The 9,950-nt window shown below is 40.4% G+C and overlaps 1 long non-coding RNA gene across 1 annotated transcript; it reads right to left on the reverse strand.

Annotated features, from left to right (window-relative positions):
* Positions 1-5,601: 5,601 nt before the first annotated feature.
* Positions 5,602-9,399, reverse strand: LOC121140229. Its single transcript, XR_005877019.1, has 3 exons — positions 9,217-9,399; positions 8,234-8,268; positions 5,602-6,942 (listed from the first exon to the last, which is right to left on the reverse strand). It is a non-coding gene; the product is annotated as an uncharacterized LOC121140229 (long non-coding RNA).
* Between the last annotated feature and the right edge of the window lie 551 nt (positions 9,400-9,950).

The following is a 9,950-nucleotide window of genomic DNA, read 5'->3' on the forward strand; positions in this document are numbered from 1 at the left end:
TGAAGAGACACCATGACCATGGCAACTCTTATAAAGGAAAACATTTAATTGAGTGGTTTAAGTTTCAGACGTTTAGCTCATTATCATCATAGCAGAGTACAGACAGACATGGTGCTGCAGTTGACACTCCTACATCTTGACCAGTAGGCAACAGGAAATGAACTGAGATACTGGGCATGGCTTGAGCATATATGAGATCTCAAAGGCCACCTCCATGGTGATACACTTCCTCCACCAAGGCCATACATATTTCCACAAAGCCACACCTCCCAATAGTGTCATTCCCTATGAGCGAATGAGGGCATATTATAGTCAAACTACCACATTCTTCTCCCTGGCCCCCCATAAGCTTGTAACATTACCATAATGCAAAATTTACTTAGTTCAACTTCAAAAGTCTCCATTGTCTGTCACAATCGCAACAGTGTTTTTAAAGTCTCTTCTGAGATCCATGCAATCTCTTAGCTGTAGTCTCTTATAAAATAAAAATTAAAAGAACAAATGAATACTTCCAACACATAACAGCACAGGCTATACATTACCATTCCAAAATGTAAGGAAAGAAACATAGCGAAGAAATACAATACCAAAGTAAGACTGAAAACCAACTGGGCAAACTCCAAATTCTGCATTTCCATGACTGTGTCAAAATTCTCTTTAGATCTTCAACTCCTTTCAGCTTTGTTGACTGCAAAACACTTCTTTGTCTTGGGCTGGTTCCACTTCCTGCTAGCAGCTTTTCTTGGCAGGTATCCCATGACTCTGGCATCTCTAACATGTAGATATCTCCTAGGTAATCCAGGCTTCTCCTTCACAGCTTCACACAGTGGCCTTTTGGGGCCTTCATTTGGGCCTGACACGTGCTTGACCTCAGCAGCTTTCCATAGATGCAGAGGAATATTCCATAACCCCCATATTCTTCACCAAAATGCCATAAAAATGATCTCTAGGCAATATTATATTCTTCTCCTTTGAAATTTCTTGAGCTAGGCCCCACAGTACTGAAACCAGAACCATGTGGCTGAAACTGTAAAAGTCTGCTGCTTATTAGGACTGGAACATTGCCCCCTTGTTCAATTACATCTTCACTAGATTTCTGTTTTTTGATAGCTACCTTCACTGCCTAAGCTTGGTTGTTCTGGAATTTTCTCTGTAGACCAGGCTAGCCTCAAACTCATGGTTCTGTCATACTCTACCTTCTAAATGCTGAGATTAAAGGCATGTACTACCACACTCAGCTCTAACCTTTTCTTTAATTCTTTGCTCAACTTTCTCCTTTTCATTATAAACCTGTATAAGATTAATAACCATACAACAGAGTCAATACTAGGCTGTTTTGATATTTCCTCTGGCAATGGAATTAATCTAAAACTTTAACCTCAGATACTGGCTATTTGAGACCTCAAAGTCTGCCTCCACAGTGACACACTTCCCCCAACAAAACCATGCCTACTCCAACAAAGCCACACCTCCCAATAACACCATTCCCTATGAGCTTATAGGGGCCAATTACATTCAAACTACAACAGGAAGTTTTCGCCAAATAAATCCTTCTCTCCCCAATTTGCTTTTGGTCATGGTTTTTCATCACAGTAATAATAACCCTACCTCAAAAAGAAGCTGGTACCAGGGAGTTGGGTATTTTTGTAACAGTCCTGGCCGTGATGTTATAGGAATATGGAAGGCTTTGGGACTCTGGAATTGAAAAGCAGTTGAAAACTTGAAGTGGGAGTTATGGAATCATCCTACTGGTAACATGGATGACCAAGCTGAGAACAATATAGATGATGACGACCTGGCTCAAGAGGTTTCAGAGGGGAAGAATATTAGCAAATGGCCTAGAGACTGTTCTTGCGACATTTTGAAGAAGAACATGGCTACTTTCTGCCCTTGTCCAAAGAAAAATCTGCCCAAGTCTAAACTGAAAAGTTTGAATTAATGGCATTGGAAGAGGAAATTTCAAGACTGCCCAATATTGACTATGTTTTGTGGTTATTAGTGGTCACTCTTATGAAGATCCATAATGAAAAGGGACACACAGAACAAAAAGAAAAATAAAATGTACAGTTTGAGGAAAAAGGGAGAACCAGAAAGTATAATGAAGTTAGCTAAGTCCAGTGCTCAGGGGAATAGAAAGTTTAAAACAATTCCTGATGATAAATGCAATAAAGAGAGTGATGACCTCAGGATATGACCCCATCCAGCTAAGCTTCCAACATATGAAAAGGAATTAAATGCTTAAATACTGAATGAAACCATCAACAACAGAAAGCTTATGCAAGTGTAATTGAAGGAGGGGGCCAAATTCAAGCAAAAGAACTTGTTGTCTTCCACCATGTGGTTCTGGCTTTAGAGTCAAGGATACAAGACAGGAGTTGTAGAATCTCCCTCCATGGCTAAGGAAATCCATGGAGACCAGATACTTGTCAAGGATATTCCTTCATGGAGACCTAGAAAGGCCATTGCATTGAAGCTGTGAAGGGGAAACCTAGATTATGTTGCAGATGCCAAGTTGTTAGAGACATGGGATACCTGACAAGGAGAGCTGCAGACTGAATGTAGAACCAGCCCAAGAGAAAGAAGTGTGCTGTGTGGTCAGTTAACAAAGCCAAAGGAGTTGGAGATTTGAAGAGCAGTCTGACATCAGGCATAGAGATGCAGAATTTGGAGTTGGCCTTGTTGGTTTTGGTCTTGCTTTAGTTCACTATTCCTCATTGTTACTTTCCCATCCTTTGGTAATGTATATTCTGTGTCATTGTGTGTTGAAAGTATACAATCTGCTTTTTTATTTTGATTTTGCAGAGGGTTACAGTGAAGATATTGCCTTTAGTCTCAGAAGAGTCTTTGAACTTTGGACTTTTAAACAATGTTGTGACTGTTATAGACCATGGGGGACTTTTGAAGTTGAACTGAATACATTTTTACATTATGACGTGGGGATACAAGCCTATGGGGCCCAAGGAGTGGAATGTTGTGGTTTGAATGAAATGGTCCCCAAACATTCATAAACTTGAATGCTTTGTCACCAGGGAATGGCACTATTTGAAAGGATTAAGAGGTGTGACCTTGTTGGAGGAAGTATTTCACTAGGAGTGGGCTTTGACTCCAGAGTCTTTCTCTGCCTACAGATAAGACTCAAGTTCCCAACTACTGCTCCAGCATGGGCCTGCATGCCACTATGCTTCCTGCCATGATGATAATGAACTAAACCTCTGAAACTGCAAGCAAGCCCCCTATCAAGTGCTTTCTTTTATAATAGCTGCCTTAATCATGTTATCTCAGCAATAGAACATGACTAAGACAATGTGTATATATGTATATGAGACAATAGTAATTGAAGAAAAAGAGGTCATGAAGTTAAAAAGACAGAGTAGGGAGGACATGGGGCCAGTTAGAGCAGGAAAAGGGAGGAGTAGAGATGATATAAATGTAGTATTCATGCATGACATTCTCAAAAAATTAAAAATTTAAATAAGAAAAGATAGAGAGATAAATGTGAACAGAATGTATTACACACATATGTGAAATTGTCAAAGAATAAATTAATTTTTAAAAGTTAAGGTGAGGTGGCTGAGTGGAATCAGCATTAAAGACAAACTCCTGCAGAAAGCTATACATTTTTAATAAGAAACAGTGCATTAAAGAGAGAACTGAACCTATTTCCTGACTTCTTACTTCAATCAGAACTTTAAAAAATAATTTATGCCATGCATATGCTTCTCTAGGCCATGGTGTTCTGGTTATCAGATGGCTCAGAGTCCCTTTGAAGACTCTAAAAACAGCTATGAAAAATTGAGTAAGATTTTCTAATTTTTGTTGAACTTCAGTTTTAAAACTAAACCTTTTAAAAGTTTAACTCTTCCTATGACAAAATACTGCTAATTAGTTATACTAATATAACTGCATATTTGATTTAGCACAGGTGTTCACATATAGAAAACAGAATAACAATGTTAGAATAAACAATAACTCAATGTAGCAGCAGTAATAGAGTTGCTCACACTTGAGTGATGACTGAGGTTTAAGTTTGTCACCATTAGCTTTGTGACTTGATACAATCTAGAATCACCTGAGTAAAGGGTCTCAATGAAGGATCATATACATTTGATTGGTCTTTAAGTATGTCTATGAGGGATTATCTTAATTAAATTAATTGATGTGGGAAATCCAGCCCACTGTGGGTGGCATCATTCCCTAGACAGGGAACCCTATACTATATGAGTGTAGAAATCAAGCAGAGTACAAGCAAGAAAGAAGCGAGTGTGTATGCATTCATTTTTCTCTGCTCTTCTTTGTGGATGTGATGGATTATCTATTTGAAGTTCCAGTCTTGACTTCTCTATAATGATGACTGTCCCCTGGTACTGTTCGCTGAAATAAAACTCTCTGTCCCTAAAATTGCTTTTTCTCAGAGTATTTTATAACAGCAAAAGAAATAAAACAAGGACAGAAATGGATACTGTGAAGGGGGAGAAGGTTACTGTGATAGATCTGACCATGTGTTGGAGTGTTTAAAGACTATGGTCCTGGGGCTTTTTAAGTTGAATTGTATTTTATATTGTTTAAAAGGTAAGACACTGGGGCAAGGAGTTTAAGGTTGTGATTTAAAAGTGGAGTGTTTGGGGTCGGAGAGTGAGGTTAGCAGTTAGGAGTATACTGCTGGGGGCTGGAGAGATGGCTCAGAGGTTAAGAGCACTGGCTGCTCTTCCAGATGTCCTAGAGTTCAATTCCCATCAACCACATAATGGCTCACAACCAAATATAATGAATTCTGGTGGACAGACATACATGCAGGCAGAACACTGTATACATTAATAAAAAAAACCCTTTATATAAAAAAGAAAGGAGTGTGTACTGCTTGTCTGATTTACTTTTCTATTGCTGTGATAGTACACCATGACCAAGGCAACATATGGAATAAAATCTATAATTGCGGATTACAGTTTCAGAGGGTTAGAGTTCATGAGCAAGAACAGCTGAGAGCTGACACCTTGATCCACAAAAGGAGGCAAGAGAGAGAAATACAGAAAGAAATAACAGAGAATGGTATGGGCTTTTGAAAACACAAAGCTTGCCCCAAGTGAAACATCTCCTTGAAGAAGGCAACACCCCCTAATCCTTTCCAAACAGTTCTACCAACTGGGGGCCAAGTATTTCAACATATGCACTTATGGAGGCCATTCTTATGTAAAGCTCTTGCAGAGGGTACTAGTTTGATTCCCAGTGCCCATGTCCTACAGCTCATAATCATCTATAACTCCAGCTCCAGGGAGACTCAATGTCTCTGGTCTCTATGGACACCTATTTACAAATATTCTTACACACACACACACACACACACACACACACACACACACAGAGTAAATCTTTAAAAAAACATTGTGTTGACACAACCTAGAGTTACCTAGGAAGATGATGAAATTGAGAACTTACCTAGATTATTTAGAGTTTATTGGCCCATCTATGAGAGATTGTCTTGAGTACCTTAATTAATGTGGAAAGACACAGCCTGAAAGAATACGGTAAGACCCATGGTGGCACCATTCCTGACTTGAGGGACCTGGACAGTGTAATACCAGAGAAAAACAGCTGAGCACTTAGTACACATGGACTCATTTATTTACCATATTCTTAGCAATAGATATGATATGACCAACTGCTTCAAGATCCCACCACTCTACTTCCCCGAGATGAAGGATTGTAACCTGGAATTGCTTTTGGTCAGTATATTATCTCAGAAACAGAATGGAACCAGGACACCAATCCTGTGTCTTTAGCCGTCCCCACTTAACTCTTTCATGAGTAGACAAGGCTAGAGTTTCATGTTCATCTCCAAAACAAAGTACAGACGGGGTATTCTCTGGGCCTTCCAAGAAGCAGATAAACTTAGATGTACAAGAAAGATATTGACAAGAAATACTTTAAAATAGAATATATCAGGTAACCTTTAGGCCAGGACTCCTGTGAAAGGAAAACAGGAGAGCAGAAGAATTGTAAGAACCTCAAATCACAGCACAGCTCTGAGGAAAACTGGACAAGCTTCTGGGAAGTTTCCCCATCCAACGTCACATGTTAGAAGAGCCTGCATCTCACAGGAATGAATGGGCCATTGGCTGCCGCAGCACAGAGTATGAACACAGGGATGATCCAGAGAGTTAGCAACAGGACTGTCAGGTGTTTACACTCCTTGAGATAGGAAATCAGAATGGGATGATGATGGCCTTAGAGAGTGGTGTCGGAGACCTGGGGTTAAAATTCCAGCTTTAACATTTAGTAATAAAACTTCTGTGACTATTAAATTCTTCACATGTAAGCTGGGCATAGTGGTACATGCCTTTAATCCCAGCACTTGGGAGGCAAGGACAGGGAGATCACTGAGTTTGAGGCTAGTCTGGTCTACGGAATGAGTTTCAGGAAAGACAGCCAGGGCTACAAAGAGAAACCCAGTCTTGAAAAACAATCCTTCTATGGAATAGAATCCACCTCAACAAATTATCAGGAGACTAATATGACCCTGCTGTAGACTCAACATTTTGTCTGGGGTTAGAAAACAAGTCAATAGTGCTGAATATTTTTTATGACGTGTGCTTAAATAGGTTCAGACAGGAGTCTCAGCCTTTGGGGATTTGGACAGTTGGATGTGATGCTGAAAGGTAGGGAAAGGCCTCCATCACACGTGCCTCCATCATGTGGACCCTCATCACATACGCTGCCCCCTTCCCTGTAGCTCTTCTCAGGATCTTTCGCACATGACCATTTCTTCTGCTTCTTAGAATGCAGATGAACTTCACTTACAGCTGCTTAACAACAGCTGGGGACAGGGAAGAGAACAATGGTCTCTTGTCCCCACCAGATGCTTGAGGCCAATTCCCCCATTTAGAAGGTTTCTCTGCAGAGTTTGGTGTGTTTATTCATTCTGTTTGGATCCTATAAGCAGTAATTCTGTAAACACAAATGATCTCCAGGGTCAGTCAAGCAAAACAGAATATTGAAAAGATCCTGTAACAAAGCACCTCACACTGTGACCCACAAAGTATATGTGGCATTACAGTCCTGATACTGTGACTCTTCTTCAGAGTTTTAGATGACGTGAATGATGAGTAACTTCAGAGCACATTTTTTATGACCAAAATTAAACTAGGGTTTGATTCGCTTTGAGCAGCCTGAATTCATTGGATTGCCTATTGTGATCACAGAATTCCTTCTCTATGTTCCTCGGTATGATGAGAGTATTTATTGCTCTATTTTTTGTCTGTGTATGTGTGTACATGTTTGTGCACACACATATATATGTAAATGTGGGTTTACATGTGTATAATGTCCACAGTCAAGATCATCTTCAATTTCTCTTAGCTCTGTTTTGTGAGGCAGTGTCATTGAAGATGGAGTTTGCTGATTCAGCTACACTGGCAGGCAGCATGCCCTAGGAAACCTTGTTCATCTCCTTCCTGGTGCTGAGGTCAAAGGCACTCACCATGCCTGGAATTTCAGGCGGGTTAAGGGGATCCAAATTCAGCTCTTCATGGTTACGAAGCAAACCCTTTACCAACCCATCTCCCAAGCCCAGTGATAAAGATTAGTTCTTGTTTTACACAAACTTTCCTGAAAATTCAAGGAAAGACAAAAAGCATGTGCTAATGAGACAGTCATTCTGTCCCAAGCCTAAAGACAGTGATGCTTTTGAGGGATGCCATCCATCTGCTGCATGAATTTGTGACATTAGTTGACTCAAGTTTAGAAACTTGTCTTTCCTTGGTCATGCCACAGAGATGACAAACTGAGTAGAAGAGACTGTTAACCATATATGTAGTATCTTTACAACTCAGGAAGCACGCGAAGAGGCTGTGTGGGCATCTCCCTGAAGGGATCCTGCTTTAGCAGCCCAGACAGGCTGCAGAAAAGACATGTAGGTCTCCAACTCAGGGCATGTTTGACTTAGCTGGGCTTGCCCTAGTTACTAGGAGGTCAGATACCCTCCTTGTGGCAAGGAACCAATCACAAGTTGGCTGGCAGGACTCCAAATGTGCTTTAAGGCTCTGGGTGTGCTTTACAGTAAAAGTAGCACAATAATGATGTGCGGAGCATAGCAAACCGCCCTGCGAGGGCCTATAGGCCATAGCAACCAGTTGACCAATCAACACAGGGCAAGCCACCCAAGCCCGGGAGCGCACCAGCCCTGAGACTGTTGCATATCCCTAGACACTCCCCTTATGCTTCCCAATAAGGTCCTCACCTGTTGGTTTCTCCCAGTCCTTCTCCAGCTATTCACTGCAATGAATAGACAAGGGCAAGAGTTAATGCAGTTAGCTCGTTAAACAACAATAAAAGACTCTCTGTTTTTGCATCAGAACGGGTTTGAGGGGTTCTGAGTCTGGGCACAACACTCCCATGTATACATCTGCAAGAAAAGGTTCTGTACCTGTAATGAGAGGCCTTTTCTTTGAGAGGATGCCTTCCCGCCAGCCTGGTTCTAGAGTCACATCAGTCCCAAATAAACACACAGGAGGCTGTATTAATTATGAAGCTGTTGGCCTTTGCTTGTTTCTTACTGGCTAGCTCTGACTTAAGTAATTACCCCATAATTGTTAATCTAAGTATTTCTCTTACTGGAGAATAGTTCCGGGCTTCCTACCCCATGGCGTTACATGTCAAACTGTCCTGTGTTTCTCCTTTCCAGAATCCTCCTGGACTCCTAGTCCCTCATATCTAGATTTCCTATTGGCCAGACAGTGCTTTATTGACAAATGCACAGGACTTCCCCAACATGTACCCATAGGCACACTGGTATAAAATGTTTGGGTAGGGGACCAGACTTGGAAATAGGGAATACTCTTGAGGAAAGAGTTGTTTGTCTGTATAGCCTCCAAACTGAGAATATTAGTGGTGTTCTTATGCTGTCCTTTGCAAGATTTACATTCTGCCACTATCTGAGAAGCACCATCAAAGGAAGAGGCAGTGAGGAACTAACATACATTGAACGTAGCATGCCAGTCATTAATCCTTATTGCATACCCAGGAAGGGGCTATTATTCCTGTGTACAGATAAGAAAGCTAAAGTTTGGACAATAAAAGTATACATTCTGAGACATTACACCATGCTCCAGTGCACATTCTATCACACAATGCAGATTGGTAAAGTTCTGAGCATTCCTGTGAGGATACAGTAGCCTTGATTGGTAAGTCGCCTTTTGATTTGCTTGACTACAGGAAACCTACCTAGGAAAAATGTCTCCAGAAGTAATCTTCAGATTTCCTTGAACGGCCTGGTTACTTTGTGATTGCCTTGACATTCCTCTTCAAATTATCCTGAGCGGTGAGATACTTAATTGTGGTTGAAGGTTCCAGTCACTTTATTTTATGAAGGAAGAGTATGATGCCATTAGATCATGGGTTACCTGTGATGAAAAGAGAGAAGGCCTTGAAGAAAGAAATGACACCATCAGCAAATATGGAAGTCCACTTCAGAATGGTACTTGAGGCTGACCATGTGATCCTTTCTGTTTCTTAGGAAGAGTAAGTTTTAAATCTCATAGTGTGGACACCTACCAGGTGGCACTGTTGTATGAAGGAATAAATGTGAGAATGCTTTGCACTGTGAATAGCCAGGGAAATGGTGTGTTTATTTTAACTTATAAATGAACTAATTTCATAATATTATTTTGTGTCTAAATACACTTCTTATTATACCAAGTTCCATTCTTTTGAGCATGTATCTAATATAATTGGGGAGGAATAGACCAAAAAGACACATGAATATAGACCAATGACCTCTTCTCGTAAACAACTTAAATTTTTCAAAACTGAAATAAAGTTTTCTTTTATATTGTTAAAGCAAAATTAATGTATGCACTAATTTTATTTTAAAATAACTAAGATCTATACTATACTTTACCAGCAGAGGGGAGTAAGGGAACATACAATAACTCTTGGTTTCAGGTATTTTGGTACAT

This window comes from Mesocricetus auratus, unplaced genomic scaffold (assembly GCF_017639785.1).
Source record: "Mesocricetus auratus isolate SY011 unplaced genomic scaffold, BCM_Maur_2.0 Super-Scaffold_100004, whole genome shotgun sequence".
Taxonomy (NCBI): domain Eukaryota; kingdom Metazoa; phylum Chordata; class Mammalia; order Rodentia; family Cricetidae; genus Mesocricetus; species Mesocricetus auratus.